At 43.6% G+C, this 13924-nt stretch overlaps 1 protein-coding gene across 2 annotated transcripts in view; it reads right to left on the reverse strand.

The window, feature by feature from the left end:
- rgs7 (regulator of G protein signaling 7) overlaps positions 1 to 13924 on the reverse strand; it is a 57121-nt gene that overhangs the window by 19928 nt on the left and 23269 nt on the right. The window contains exon 1 of one of the 2 annotated variants that reach the window (XM_023963464.1): positions 1192 to 1306. The exons of the other annotated variant lie outside the window; for it this stretch is intronic. The gene's annotated coding sequence lies outside the window, so the exon portion shown is untranslated. Of the gene's footprint in view, positions 1 to 1191; positions 1307 to 13924 lie in introns of those variants that run through there. 2 annotated transcript variants of the gene reach the window in all.

Genomic DNA, 13924 nt, shown 5'->3' on the forward strand with positions numbered 1-13924 from the left:
AGCAGTAACATTCCAGGAGCATATGCGCTCAAGGGATTTAGAGATGCACACGCATACGTATAAACTGACAAACCCAGATGGTGGGGTTTTGTTGTCTATTAAAAAGTGCCGCATCAAAATAGGTGAGCAACCCAGTTAAAGTTTGACTGCCTGAGGCAGGGTGACAGCAGCATGGAATGGAACCTGTGGCTATACAGCATGACAGCACCACCAGATAAAACACTCCTTGCAGCCGGTTGATCTCATTTCCTTCTGAACTGCACAGCTTAGGCTCAGCGAATGAGGCAGAACCTGTGGTAGAAGCTCAAAGATAATGTTTCCCTTTCGTGTCTTTCACAAGCCTGTTTTCATTTACAACAACATTCAGTATTAGATACAAGGTCATTTGATACCTAAAAAGCATTATTACAATTGTTGAATCCCTTTTTTTTAAGAGGATTACTGTTGAAATTATTAAAAAAACAAAAAAACAATGTCCAAGTCAACTGTAGCTAAAAATGAATCACTCATCTCTCCTCCTCCATTTGCATATTGACTAAAAGCGCAAAAGCAAAACTCTTCATGCCATTCTGTAGGGAGTACACACAGTGCAGGAGCTTGCAGTTGTTAATCTCCTTACAGTATTTTCATGGTTAAGCAGGAAGTGGCAGTGTACTGTTTGACTAATTGGCCATGGGAATACTCCAGTTGCCTACTGCTGGATCAACACAAAAACCAAGTCAGTCTGACACCGGAGCCTGCACCGGTGAGGAAGCATCACTTGGGCATTTAAAAGGAAATTACCCTGCAGATAAGTGAAGGCAAACCTACTGAGCATGTGCTGACAAAGCAGTTGAATAGATGCCACGAATCTTAGGTGTTACAGAGGTTGCCACATGAGTTACCACAGCAACACGTTCTGGGAGTCCTATCACAAGGACATCTTTGGCAGCTTGCCATCGCTCACTCATAGGAGTAAAAGGAAGGCAGTTGATGGGGGGGCAGAGGGCATGCAGCAGAAAGGATGCACATCTAAAGCAGTGCACTGTTCTATCTTTACTATTGTTGTGTAAAAAAATGTCATTGCTTTAGGCGCTTGCCACTTTTATTAGTATTAATATTATTAATTTTGTTATTGTTTTAGTTAATAATTAACGTAACCAAATATACAACCAAAGGTAGATTTAATTTAAGTAAATTTAAATGAATTACTCTAAAGCTCTGTTCACACCACCCTCGGCAACACAGGTGGAAGTGGTCTCTTCCTCTGAAAAGGGTCAGTCCCTGATGTGGAGGATCCCTCTGAGGAAAACACTGGAGTTACAAATAGAATTTAAAAAGAATAAAATAAATCAAAGTTAAAACAGAAAAATAATCAGATAAGTAAATGAATAAACCTTAATTGACAGATATAAATTGGTAAATGTGAATAAAAAGTATATCAAACTAGTAAAAAGAGAACATAAAATGATTAAAATATCAAATAAATTTCAAAATTTCCACTAAAAGCTAGATTAAAAAGGTAGGTCTTGAGCCTTCCTTTGAAAAACCTGAACAATCTCTGCGGGCCTGATGCTCTCTGTTTGTTTTAGTTCTTACTTTTGGGATAACCAAAAGGCCAGGATCAGAGGGTCTCAGAGTCTGCAAGGGCTCATACTTTAAAATCATATCAGATAAATATGAAGGCCTGAGACCATAAAAACATTTATAAACCAAATAAAAGAACTTTAAAATCAATTCTGAACTGCACAAGGAGCCAAAATTGGTGTGATGTGTTCCCGCCCCCTGGTCCTCGTCAGCACGCGTGCGGCTAAAATCTGCAGCAGTTGAAGGTTTGATCTCCTTCTTCTGGGAAGACCAGAGAGAAAGGCCTTACAATAATCCAATCTGCTGGAGACAAAAGCATGCAGTACCACCTTTGTGCTGCAAGAGAGAGAAATAGGCGGACTCTGGCAATATTTTTAAGCTTATAAAATCCTGTCTTTGTTTTATTTTAAATTTGTGGAATAAAATTAATCTGAGAGTCTAAAATAATTCCCAGGTTTCTCACACACTGAGAAGTTTTATAATTTTTTTTGTTTAGATAGATAACCTTCATTTTTACATTTTCTTTGTTTTTTTACAAATGTCAATATTTGCATATTTTTTTCTGCTGATTCATTAACCCTGCAGACCAAATACAATGCTATGTGCAAAATGCTACTCTGTTTTTAAATACCGGTAGGTAATTCATTTTCTTGCTCCCTACAGAAGCAAAGATTATTATATATTTTCTGTCAACATCGTTTTAAAGAAATGCTACTCTAACTTGATCTTTAGGCCAGACTTTATTCTCCACACAACAGTGAAACTGTTAGATTGCTATTAGATATTTGAAACAGTTGAATTTCTGCAAATATATTTTAGTACTATTGACACAGAGAAGAAGAGATGTGGTCGGAGATGAGAGAAGGAAAATACAATGATTGGTCATTTAGGTTTTCCCAAAACATCCCAAAATTTGGTATTGTAATTTCATTTTTTGCTTCATTTTGTACATCACTGTCCTATCTCATCCTTTTTCATGCAAATCTTCAGGTATCAGAGGGATGCTCATAAACAAACTCAGAAGGAGAATGAACAACAGTCTGCTTCTCAGCAGGGCAGGGTCACCCAACAAGAGGAGCAGATGTCCAGGTGAAAACAGAACCCGGAGTGCAAGTTATTACTTTATTCAAGCCACTACGGCTTTTTCTTTTTCTTTATATCTAAGATTACAAAAACAAAACAAAGCAATCAATCAAGGCAATCAAATGATAGCATATGTTTCTTAATTTTCCTTTACTGTTTCACAGGATGTTCTCTTTTTCTCCATTCTTGCTTCCTTTTTTCTCACAATTTGTCATCATGCCATCTGCAATGACGTCACATCTAACTAGGCTTTTGTAGCTGTCCCCTTTTTTGTGTGTTTCAGATTTAATATTAAATAATTAAGATTAAGGATTATTTTAATCAAAAATCCTTCCTTGTAAATTCCCGCTCTGCCCTCACTGCTTCTATCATTAACATGTTATGTAATGTAGCAGTTGGTGAAGCTGTTCATTTTTCTTTCCCCAATATAGAGGGCTGTGATGCGAATATTCTCGTGCAGGAAAAGAAACATTTTGAAAATGCAAATGATGTCAGAGGCTAAAAAAAGAAAGTAGTCATTTAAACACAGTCAAGGTGTATCAACAACCTTGAAAATTGTTTAATTTACCTTGGGCAGACTGGCTAATTGGTACATTTTCAAGCAAGGCTTTGCTGGCAAATAGTGTGAAAATCCGTCTTTAATTCCATTTTGGTATCTTACGGTATTTTTCTGTGTTTGTTTATGCTTTGCTCTATGTAAAGGCTCTAGTCACATGCACCTATAAAGGGGGTGGGACTGTTTGAGGGCTGCAGGTTTTTGGGTTGTCTTGGCCCGTGGAGGCGTGCAATGAGGAGCAGCTGCATCTTAAGGAGAACACAGGTGTGCAGCCACCTAAGGGACGTCGTGAAAATGGAACAAGTGTGTTGCGTGTGTTGTAAATGTATTGTGAAGTATTTTTAAGGATAATATAAGTTACACGCACTTATAATGTATGGGTGATGTTGTCTCACTGTGCCCTAAAGCCACGCTCTAGTCCTTAGAGAGGTGCGCACACTGGCTTGTTACTGTCCACACGCAAATGCGTCACGCAGGGGAGGTACAGGTGATAAGAAAACGTCCACAGGATGCCCACACAAACTACGCTCTGATTGGCTTATTTCTTAATTTCTAACAGCCAGGCTGTGCACAAGGAGCACGCAATTAGCACTTGAACATCACTAACAGGCCCCTTGCGCAGCGTGCAGAGTTTGGGAGGTTTGAAAAAAATAAAAATCCATATGACATGCCTGTGTTTCACCTACTTAACCCCTATTTCCCCTTACATATTTTTTAAGTGTTCGCTACGACCTTTCACCCGAAGCATGGGTGTAGAAATCTGTGCTCTGTACAGATTTGCCCATTTTTTGCTCGCAGACAGCCCATATCCACCTGTAAAGGCAGTTGAGACAAAGGCATAAAATTGCTCGCAACTAGTTTGGGTTAATTAGTTTGAGTGCTGCTAGTTTTAATTTTTCTTTCTCCGTTTGGGCATTAAAGTCCTGGATTTGGTTTGCCAGATTCTTGTTATGTGTTATCCAAGGCATTTTCTTTGTGTTTCTGGTTTGAATTTCTGAATCATTTTAGAAACTAATGCAGACGAATAGCTTAAGTATTTACTAAACCTGGCCTCAGATTTCTGACCCATCTCAAATGACCATATGCTTGTTTTACTTCCCATTTCCCTTCCATTTCCTTGCTGAGTTTTTTGTCATTACAAAATAAATGCGAACCAGTTTCCACAATCTCACCCAGTAAATTGAACCAACAAGGCAAATTCCAAAAAATTTAAGACCTGTCTTGTAAATGCTTCTTTCTGATGCTTTCAGTGCTGGGTGTTAAAAGCAAATTTGTCAATGAGGTCAGCTGCTCCTACACTACCGCTGTAGGAATCACTAGTGTATTTAGCATTACAGGAGCCAAGCATTGATTTAAACAGCTTTTTATGTTAAAGAACTGCAGGAGCCTGTATGCTTCGGGGAGCCAGTGGTCCTCCACCGATCAAAGGGTCCATCGATTCAGGCTTTCCCAGACTATGTCAATGTGTCCTGGCAAGGCCAATTGTATTTGTCTAACACCTTTAGAACCCAGAGGTAATTCAAAGAGCTTTATGACAATACAACAGTTTGGCAACATATGACAATTTATGTAAAACAAAATGCAATAAAAAATGTAGTAAATGTCAATTAAAGTGTATTATTTTAAAACAAAAGCAGCAGAAAAGACATGTTTTTGTGGGCTTAATACAGTTGGGGAGCATCTGAGTTCATCGGCTAACTGATTTCATCTGTGTGCAGCAGAGCAGCTAATCGCAACGTCTCCCTGTTTTGTTCTAACTATGGATTCTTGCAGCTGATTGCTTCCTGCAGATCTCAGAGCCCCACAAGTAAGTCTAACAAGTTTTTGAGTCCTTCCCCATGAAGTGATTTATAAATGAGCAGTATATATCTAAACTTGACAACAGGAGTAGTATATTCAGCTCTCCTTGTTCCAGTTAAGGCAGCAGCATTCTGAACAAACTGCAGCTTTACAATGTTTTTTTTTGTTTTTTTTAACCTTGAAGTAGCAGACAGAAAAATGTTGCAGTAGTCAAGCCTGAAGGAGATGAGGGCACGAATCTAATACTAGTTTGGACATGAGATCTATTAGACTGACTATACTTCTGTGATGCAAAAAAGCGGATTTGATTGTGGTCTCAACATGAATGCTGTTTCAAATCTGTTATGACACCTGGGTTTCTCATTTGAATTTAGTCATTTATTCCTCTGAGGAAAAAAAAACGCTGTTCAATAACATTTACTCTAGCCTTCCTCCTTCCAAACTAAGATTAGTGGTTTGGTTACACAGCTACACAATTGAGTGTCATCTGCATAACTGATATGAAACATTATTTTTGAGCACGCTCTGGCTCAGAAAGAAGTAAATATATACTAAAATGCAAAGGTCAAAGAATCAAACCCTGCAGCACTGTTTCATTGGTGTTGGCATGGATGGCAGTTAATAATTCACCTGAACCCGTCTCAGTGCTGTGGTGATGTCAAAAATCTGACTGAAACTTGTTTTTGAGATGTATATGCTTAAATGATGTTTCAGCTGGATCAAAAACTAGTTCTTTGTTATTTTTATCCAATAAAAAGAAAATTCAGAGATTGGCCGTAATTGGTAAGCATATAAGGATTCAGGCTGCTTTTCTTAAAAAGATGAGTTGACAACTGCTTTGTTGAATGATTTTAGGAAACACAGACAGAAGGCAATTTTAAAGAAATTGATTGGCAGTGTTTCCAAGTATGTTGATATTTGCTGTCAAAAAATTGAATTTAAAGAAAAATTATTATGTTTTTTTTTTTTTTGTGGGTAACACAGTTGAATAAAAAGGTGTCCAGCATGTAATCTGTTTCTGTTAAAGGCTCAGACACACACTCCCATTGCAAGGGCTGGAAAATAATGTTCCCAAGGCACCACATGAAAAATTACTTTTGTTGTTTAGGGCCAGACCAATTTAGAAAACATATCTCTGCTTCTTGGAAAAATACTCCATCTATAATAACACACATGATGTTTAAAAAAAAATTACATATTTAGATATATTTTTTACATTTATTGTCAGTTAATCTAAAAAATGCTACTGTGAAATTCTTGGTACTTTAGATTAATTTTGTTCTATTTGTTTTTATTTTGATATTAAGTGTGGAATCAGTAGTATGTATTTGGGGTTTAATAAGGGTTCTGAAGTCAAATCTGCTAAGGCAAATATGCTGAAAAAACACTGAAAGAAGGGATTTGCTTTTATTTCATTTTCATTTTTTGTGGAGAATGTTTGTAAAAAAAATTGTATTTAGATAGTGGTCGCGGGGGTTCCAGAGGAGGCAGGAGAAGACCCCGAGGCCACCGTGAGATCCTTTTTAGAGGTCCACTTGAAGCTCCCCAAGGAGGAGGTGCAGAAGATCTCTTTCCACAGGGTTCACCGCCTCGGAGGAAGAAGGTCCGACCACCAGCGCCCGCGTCCTATTGTGGCTAAATTCGAACATTTCAAACAGAAGGAGTTGGTGAAGGGCCGCGGACGGGAACTCAAAGGCACGCATTAGAGCGTTAATGACCAGTTCCTGGCAGAAATCCTCCGTAGAAGAAAGATCCTGTTCCCGCTGAGGAGGAAGCATCTTGCTGCTGGTTCGAGAGCGATTGTGGCCGTTGACAAACTTTACGTGGACGGCCGGCTGTTCCGGGACCCGGAGATCACCCCCTGGCTGTGCTGAAGGCTTTCAGATCCGCGCTGAGAACATCTGCGCTGCCCAGAAGAAACCCGCTAAACTTACTTCAATGAATGGAAAACCGGATCATCAATAATCCACACCTCGATCTCAGGAAAACAGTCTTTTTTTTTCTTCTTCACCTCAGTCCCACTCATGTGTCTATTGTTGTTTTGTTGTTTTTTTCGTTTTCCCTTCTATCTTTTTTTTTCTTTCCTTTACTCTCCTCCCCCCCTCTTCCCCCTCATCATATGTAAATCACCTGGAAGCAACTCATCCTCGGTAAGTATTTATTTATGCACGGAACGGGCATCTATCATTTTCATAACTCTTTGTATTGCCAAAAAAACTATTTTAATAAATTGGAAAAACAAGAAAAATATAAACATAAGTCAACACCGAAATCTGCTGTTTGATCATATCAGCTTGGAAAAAATGTCAGCCCAAAGTTCAAGTAACTTTGAAAGAATTCGGTCTCTCTGGTCTCCCATAGCTAACTCCATGACTTAGGGGGTGGGGGGGGCCTGGTCGTCGCTGCTCCTTGCCCTTCTGCCGTGGGCTGGGGTGGGGGTCGGGGCCTCCGGTGCCTGGCGGGGGGTGGTGGGGGCTCCGTTGGTCGGGGGGTCGGGTCCGGCGCCTGGGTGGGGCGGGCTGGGGCGCTGCGTGGTCCTCTGGGCTTGGGTGTGGGGGTGCGTGGTGGGGGGGTGGAGTGGTGGTCTGGCTTGGCTTGGGGTGGTGGTCCCTTTGCCCGTGCTGGGGGGGGTTGGCGGGGGGCGCTGCTCGGGGGGGGGGCCCAGCGGCGCCGGATGGGCTTCCCATCTGCACCTGGGGCTGGGATCGGCCCTTCCCTGGCTCTGGGGCGGGACGGGACAACCCTCTTGGGGCCCCCGGTCGCTCTGGGTGTCATCCGCTTCGGCTGCGGGGTCTGGGGGTGGGGTGGGGGGTCTTGTCGGCCTTGTCCTGTGGGGGGGCATTCTGGGGGAGGGGGGGGCCACTATTGGTACGGGGCAGGGGGGGTTGACGGGTCGGGGTCTCCGCTGAGGCCATCGGCGGTTTCCCCGGCCGGTTGGCTGCCTCGGTCCCGTCGAGGCCTGACCAGAGCTCTTTTAGGGCCGGCGTTTGGGGTTGGGGGCCTGGGCTTGCTCCGGGGGGGGCCGGCGCTTTCTGGCTCCTCTCTCTCTGTGTGGGGGGGGTGGTGCTGGGCCTGGGGTGTCGGCGCCTCCGGAGGTGGGGCCCCTGGGCTGGGTGGGCCTGGCCCCCTTGCTGGGGGGGGGGCGGGGGACAGCTGTTTGACCACCGGGGGACAGTCTATCTATCAGCTGTCCCCAACTTACCCCCTTCCTCATATAACCTCATAATAGGGTGAGGGGGTGGGGGGCTTAGCCTGCGATGTGCCTTGGGGGGGGGGTTTACTAGGCAGTGGCCCCCCTCCTATGGTTGCCGTATGGAGTGGGCCCCCCCTCTTTCGGTTTTATTTGCACCTTAGACATGTAGGGCCCTTGGTAGGAGGGGTGCTTGGACATCACTGCCAGCAAGCAGCGAATGTCCTCCTAGCACCCTACCCGCCAATTTTAACCGCACCTTAGACATTTAGGGCCCCTTGGTGGGGAGGATGAGGGGACGTCACTGTGAGTAATCAGGAGATGTCCCCTTAGTGCCCTACCCGCCAATTTTAACTGCACCCCCCTTAGTACACACACCCCTCCCCCCTCAATATATTCATCCCAACATAAACACACACAGATGCACACACTCACCCACTACATTTGAACCTTACCATAATGATTAACAACCAGTAAACTTGTTGCTTTATGCTGCTTTATGGTCTTATCCCCCTTCCCCTCCTATTATCACCCCCTACCCCCCCTCTCTCTAACGTCCCTCTCTCTTCTTCCCCTCTTTCCTTTTCCGTCCGGTCCAACACCAAAGATTTTCAGACATGATTGAAATTAATAAAGTTTGGCCTCAATTACAAAAGGGGTTTATTCGGACATACCTTTGGTTTGTCTGAAGATTAATAACCCCTCTTGTTAAAGTAAAATATGTCCAACACAAGAGGCCCTCAGCTCTCATCTGTCTGCCCAGCTGTTGGACAGGACAAGTAAAAAAAAAAAAAAAAAAAAAAAGTATTTATTTATGCACGGAACGGGCGCGCGCGCACACAAGCGCACACAGGGGCGTGCACATGCGATCCCGCACACACACGCCGACATACTGCAATCACCTCACACAGGCTCTCATAGGACGCACGCGACACGCAGCTCACATAGCCAGAAAACGTTCACGCGCACAGTGCTTCTCAATGCGGGCACGCGCACACGGACTGGTACACAAGCACTACTTAGCTTTACACCTTTTCAGTCAGAGCAGTTATGAACAGTCTTAACATCGTTAGCTGGAATGTGCGTGGACTTGGCTCTGAGCCAAAGAGATTGAAAGTGTTAAAGCACCTGGATGGTCTAAAAGCAGATATAGCTCTACTGCAGGAGACCCATTTATCGAATTCTTTGAATCACCTTATGTGCTGCTTACAATTTCCAGTTATATACTCTGCCAGTTACAACTCCAAACAACGAGGAGTTGCTGTTTTAATTGATAAAAATCTTAATTTTACTCATAAGGATACAGTTACTGACCCAGAAGGCAGATTTGTAATCATTAATATATCCATTCCGAATAAGGACTTTTGTATAGCGAGTGTTTATGGCCCTAATGTTGACGACTCTTCCTTCTTTCACAGATTCTTCACTTCACTCTCAGTTCACTCTGACTCCACAATCATTATAGGAGGAGACTTCAACCTTGTTTTGGACCCTGAACTTGACAGACTCAGCACAGCAGCAAATCAGCGTACATGGCGGTCTGCAAGTATTCTAAAGCAGTACATGAATGATTTGGGTCTCTGCGACGCGTGGCGCTCATGTCACCCAAACACTAAAGGGTTCACCTTTTTTTCTCCAGTCCACCATTCACACTCCCGTTTGGACTTTTTATTAATCAGTAACTCTCTTTTAAAAAAAATTCTGAGCTCCAATATCCATCCAATTATTATCAGTGATTATGCACCAGTCTCTGTAAACATTTCTAGGGAAAAATCCACACCCTCTGGTACAACTTGGAGGTTTAATACGTCTCTGTTAAAGGACCAGGAATTTCTTGAATTCTTTAAAAAAGAGTGGGCAACCTTCTTAGACTTCAACAATACTCCAGACATCCCACCGTGCGTTCTTTGGGAAACAGCAAAGGCAGTCATGAGAGGGAAAATCATTTCTTATTCAACGCACAAAAAACGCAAAGAGGAAGCAGATTTATTAGAATTAGAAAATAAAATCAAAACCCTGGAGACTGCTTATACTGCTTCAGCACAGGAACGCATTCTGGGAGATCTGAAAAATTTAAAGCTGCAGTTAAATGACATCATTAATAAACGAACACAATTTCAAATACAAAGGCTACGACTTGAAAGATTTGAAAACTCTAATAAATCTGGCAAATTTCTGGCTAATCAGCTTAAAATCAATAGAGAAAAATCATCAATCACCTCTATTATGGACCAAACAGGAAATGTCACTCATGACCCGGTCAAAATTAATAACGCATTTGAAAAATTTTATAAAAACCTGTACACACCGCAGATCAATCCGTCAGAGCAAAGTATTGACTCATTTCTCAATAATGTAAACCTACCCAGGCTAAATGAGGATCAAATCACAAACTTAGATTCTCCGCTCTCGCTGTCTGAACTTCATGAAGCTCTGTTACTTATGCCCAATGGTAAAGCACCAGGGCCTGACGGCTTTCCTGCTGAGTTTTATAAAGAATTCTGGGAACAACTGGCACCAACATTTTATAAAACGGTCACATCTATTAATGAGAGCCAATCAATGCCACCTAACATGAACTCAGCCAACATAATTCTTCTTCTAAAACCAGACAAAGATCCCACTAGTCCTTCAAGCTATCGCCCTATTTCTTTAATCAATGCAGATGTAAAAATTATCTGCAAAGCACTAGCACAGAGAATAGAAATAATCACTCCTCACATAATTCACTTCGACCAGACTGGATTCATCAAAGGCAGACACTCGGATGATAATGTCCGTAGACTAGTTAATATAATAGACTTTGCCACCATTGAAAACCAGGAAATGACGGTACTATCGCTGGATGCTGAAAAAGCCTTTGACAGAGTAAATTGGAAGTTCCTTATTGCTGCCCTCCATAAGTTTGGTTTTGGAGAAGCATTCATCAATTGGATCAAAATATTATATCACAACCCCAATGCATCAGTTAGAACTAATAAACAGACTTCAAACAGGTTTTTTCTTGGAAGAGGAACCAGACAGGGCTGCCCACTCTCTCCTTCTCTTTTTGCTATATTCATTGAGCCTTTAGCTGCAGCAATAAGACAGAATGAGAGCATTATAGGAATAAAAACCAAACACAGCCATCATAAAATTAGTCTTTATGCGGATGACATATTACTGTTTTTAAGGAATTTACATTCTGTAAATGAAACAGCAATGATCATAAATGAATTCTCCTCCATATCAGACTATTCCATTAATTGGAATAAGTCTGTTTTATTACCACTCAACAGGAATATGGAACAAAGACTCACAATTCCAGTTAAAAACAGGAAATATCAAATATCTGGGTATCTACTTTTCCCCCAAACTATCAGAACTGGTGCAGCTAAACCACACCCCATTACTGAAAAGCATACAGGACGATCTAACACGCTGGACCAACCTGCCTCTGTCCCTTATGGGCAAGGTAGCCACGGTTAAAATGAAAATCTTACCCAAGGTTAATTATCTCTTCTCAATGATTCCCACACAACCGCCATTAAAATGGCGGTTGTGTGGGATGTCCATATCAAGCTTTCTATGGAACAACAAACCTGCAAGAATTAGTCTAAAAACTTTAAAATCTGCAAAAAGCTGTGGAGGATTAGAATTACCTAACTTCCACAAATACTTTCTTGCAAATAGATTACAATATATCTTAAAATGGTTAAAAAATAATCCAGAAACCAACTCATGGTTAGACTTGGAACAGGCGTTATGTGGAAAGATCAACCTGTCACAGCTACCATTTATTAGCCAAACAGTTAAAAAACAGGATTGTTTCAAAAGCATTAATATAAATGCCACTTTAACAGCCTGGTGGGAATTTCTCAAAATATCAAAATCATCAATTCAACCGTGCAAAATGTCACCCATCTGGAACAACCCGGACATCCTTATTAACAAAAAAATGATTCACTTCCCAGCTTGGCAAGCAGGGGGCATAAAACAACTAGAGCACGTAATTATTGATAGAAGATTCATAACTCCCCAGGAACTTCAAGACAAACATGGAATAAATAACTTCTTGGAATATCAGCAACTTAAATCAAGTATTACTAAAAAGTATAAAATTAAAGACGACGATTTAAAGCTACCAGATGTAGTTACCACTCTGATTAATTTTTCAATGAATAGAACTCTCTCCAAAATATACAAACTTTTATGTAATTTAGATAACAATATTGCCCTTCCAACAAAAAAAATGGGATGCAGATTTGAGCATCAGCACAGATGAAAGCTTCTGGTCAGAACTCTGTCTAAATACCTTTAAACTGACAAAAAGTCAAAATCTGCAGCTAATCCATCTCAAAACTCTTCACAGAATTTACTACACTGGACAGAGGATGTTCAAGATGGGTCTCAGTAACTCAGACATTTGCGACCACTGTGATAATAATCTACCCGACAGCTAGATGCACGCACTGTGGTTCTGCACTCCTGTCCAGGCTCTCTGGCAGCAGGTATGTGCCGATTTATCAGTCTGGCTTAAGGTTTCAATCACTGCCTCACCGTCACTTTGTGTGCTTGGTGACATGAGTGCCATCGATATAGAAGAAGGATTAGCATCTATCATTTTCATAACTCTTTGTATTGCCAAAAAAACTATTTTAATAAATTGGAAAAACAAGAAAAATATAAACATAAGTCAACACCGAAATCTGCTGTTTGATCATATCAGCTTGGAAAAAATGTCAGCCCAAAGCTCAAGTAACTTTGAAAGAATTCAGTCTCTCTGGTCTCCTGTGGTTGACTCCATGACTTAGGGGGTGGGGGGCTTGGTCGTCGCTGCTCCTTGCCCTTCTGCCGTGGTTTGGGGTGGGGGTCGGGGCTTCCGGTGCCTGGCGGGGGCGGTGGGGGGCTCCGTTGGTCGGGGGGTCGGGTCCGGTGCCTGGGTGGGGCGGGCTGGGGCGCTGCGTGGTCCTCTGGGCTTGGGTGTGGGGTGCGTGATGGGGGGGTGGGGTGGTGGTCTGGCTTGGCTTGGGGGGCTGGTCCCTTTGCCTGTGCTGGGGGGGGTTGGCGGGGGGCCCTGCTCGGGGGGGGGCCCAGCGGCGCCGGATGGGCTGCCCATCTGCACCTGGGGCTGGGATCGGCCCTTCCCTGGCTCTGGGACGGGACGGGACAACCCTCTCGGGGCCCCCGGTCGCTCTGGGTGTCACCCGCTTCTGCTGCGGGGTCTGGGGTGGGGTGGGGTGGGGGGCTTGTCGGCCCTGTCCTGTGGGGGGGCGTTCTGGGGGGAGGGGGGCCCATTATTGGTACGGGGCAGGGGGGCTAGCGAGTCGGGGTCTCCGCTGAGGCAATCAGTGGTTGCCTCGGCCGGTTGGCCTCCTCGGTCCCGTCGAGGCCTGACCAGAGCTCCTCTAGGGCCGGCGTCTGGGGGTGGGGGCCTGGGCTTACTCCGGGGGGAGGGCGACGCTTTCTGGCTCCTCTCTCTCTGTGTGGGGTGGGTGGTGCCGGGCCTGGGGTGTCGGCGCCTCCGGGGGTGGGGCCCCTGGGCTGGGTGGCCCTGGCCCCTTTGCTGGGGGGGGGGGCTGGGGGACAGCTGTTTGACCACCGGGGGACAGTCTACCAGCTGTCCCCAACTTACCCCCTTCCTCATATAACCTCATATTAGGGTGAGGGGGTGGGGGGTCTAGCCTGCGATGCGCCTTGGGGGGGGGCTACTTGGGAGTGGCCCCCCTCCTATGGTTGCCGTATGGAGT

Source organism: Oryzias latipes, chromosome 15 (assembly GCF_002234675.1).
Source record: "Oryzias latipes chromosome 15, ASM223467v1".
Lineage (NCBI taxonomy): Eukaryota > Metazoa > Chordata > Actinopteri > Beloniformes > Adrianichthyidae > Oryzias > Oryzias latipes.